We start from the raw sequence: 2593 nt of genomic DNA on the forward strand, positions 1-2593 counted from the left end.
TGTGTGTGTGTGTGTCTGTGTGTGTGTGTGTATCCAGGTTCAAGGAAGCTTTTTTCCTTTTGCCTCCCCATCTATCCTCTATGCCCTGTGGCCTAATTTGCATGTTAAATGTTTATAAATATTTATATTGTCCAGTATTACACTAATCCATATTGTTATCCACTATTCCTTGAATGTCCTTAGATGTGTTATATGTTCATAGGTATTAAGCTGTGCTATAACATGCAAATATGTGCTTTTTCAATACAAGGAGCTAATGTAGCCTTTAAAGTTTCTTAGAACCAAAACAAACAGGTAACATTCCATTTGCACATCAGAATACGACTTTGACAGGCAGACATTTTTCACAGCAGCTGTTCTCTTAACTATTCTAAAACATAATAGACTTTTCCCTAAATTGCTATGATGGAGAAATTAAATTGGGTAGAACAGATGCTGTCTTCTCAGGTGTTACTTAGTTTTCTTTATGGCAGACTCTGAGGGACGACGTCCTGACCTAGTAATGGTAATAATGAAACATGAAGGAATATTTGTTGGTGCAAAAGATAAAGATGACTCCCAGTAATGCCAGGATAGAAAATGGATTAATTAGCCTCCACTCTGTTCCCCACTGGGATGGCAGGTGGGATATAAGAGGAGAAACCCTGCTACAGTACTCGCACTGCAGAAACAGAGATAGTCGTCGAGGAAAATGTCTCAGAAATATAACAAGCAGAATAAAGGGTGAAGGTAGGTCATCAAAAACGTTAAAGTCCCGTTACTGGCACAGAAAGACAGAGGTCACATGTTCCCACTGGCATGCAGAATGTGAAAGGTGGATCCTGTGGAGGTGGGAAGTTGAATGACAGTTACCAGAGGTTGGCAGGGTGCGAGTGGGGGATCAGAGAGAAAATGACTAATTGGTACAAAAATGTATGTGTCCGATTGTACAGCAGGGTTACTTATAGTAAGTAAGAAATTATTATGCACTTAAACATAACTAGAAGAGAGATGTTCTCAACACACAAAAAGGATAAATGTTTGAGGTGATGGCTATCCTAAATATCTCAGCTGATCATTACACACTTATTCACATATCAAAGTATCATAGGTACTCCACAAATAAGTAAAATTTTTATATACCGATTAAAAATGTAGGCAAGTCAAACTAACACATTATTTTTAAAATATGAAAGATGTCAATGAAAATTTTTTCAGCAAAATTAGTTTGATCAGCATAGAAACAACTTCACAGGAGAGAAAAACTCCATTTAATTCAATGAGGGAGAGGGGAGGGAGAAAAGTGAGAGGAGAGAGGGGGATTGGTGAATTCCCACCTAATGGGCACAATGTAAGGGTATATGGCATGTCCCCTGGTGCCACAGTTAGAATAGGTACCTTACCTAACAAGGGCACTTGTACCCTCATAATTAATCTGAAATTAAAAAAAAAAAAGCAGGGGCTGGAGGTTACCCATCAAAGTTGAGATCATTAGGATTCCTGAATATAATAATATCAAATTGTGTACTGGATAAGAAAATGGGTACCAGATATTTTTATCTTATACACACACACACACACACACAAAGGTAACTATTTGAGATGATAGATATATTGATTTGATTTACTTGGCTTCAGTAATCATTTCACCTGTATATCACAAACATCATATTATACACATTTAATATACAAAAATAATAATAAAATCTGGGGGTGAGAGAGTGAGATGTCTCACATTGCCTGATATTGGTAAATGCAGTCATAACAAGCAATAATGGTGGTGCCTCAATCAAAGCTAATAAACAGCTGCTATAAGGTCATAGAAAATAAATTATTCAATAGAGAAAGCAATCGTACTGATTGCAATGACCTTCTTTTTCCTAAAAAGCTGATAGCCTTCTTTAGTCTACCTTTGGAAAGCAGGGACCCTTGAAATGTCCAAGAAGGAGGGTTTTGATTATTAACAACTGGCGAATTTAGATCTTGCCCTCTAAATTAAATTAATAAGAAAAATAAAGGAACAATATTTGTATCAGGATTTCTTTATTGACTAACATTGAGGTTTTGCTTCTCTAATGATTTCTCTATATTTTCTCTAACCTCATTTAGTCAACACCAAACACTATGGGTTGCCCTATTTCTAATATGAAGAAATAAAAAATGAAATTGAAACACACTGCCTAAAATGACCAACCTAGAAAATGATACAGATGGGATTCCAACACTGGACACAAAGCCCATGTGCTGTACACAATTTTATTGCCAAAATCAGATAAAAAATACAAAAGGGGACAAATAGTGGATTAATTCATCAATGCATTTTAATTAAAATGTAAACAAAATATTAACAAACAGATTTCATGATTGCATGGAGCAAGCAATGAGGCATAAGTAGCCTGGTGGATTCCAGGATCACCAGGAGGATTCACTGCTGGAAAGTGTTTTTACAGTTCATTATCTTTTTTTTTTTGAGACAGAGCCTCAAGCTGTCCCCCTGGGTAGAGTGCCATGGCATCACAGCTCACAGTAACCTCCAACTCCTGGGCTCAAGTGAGTCTCCTGCCTCAGCCTCCCGAGTAGCTGGGACCACAGGTGCCCACCACAATGCCCAGCT

This window comes from Otolemur garnettii, unplaced genomic scaffold, assembly GCF_000181295.1.
Source record: "Otolemur garnettii isolate 467f Iridium unplaced genomic scaffold, OtoGar3 scaffold00033, whole genome shotgun sequence".
Taxonomy (NCBI): Eukaryota; Metazoa; Chordata; class Mammalia; order Primates; family Galagidae; genus Otolemur; species Otolemur garnettii.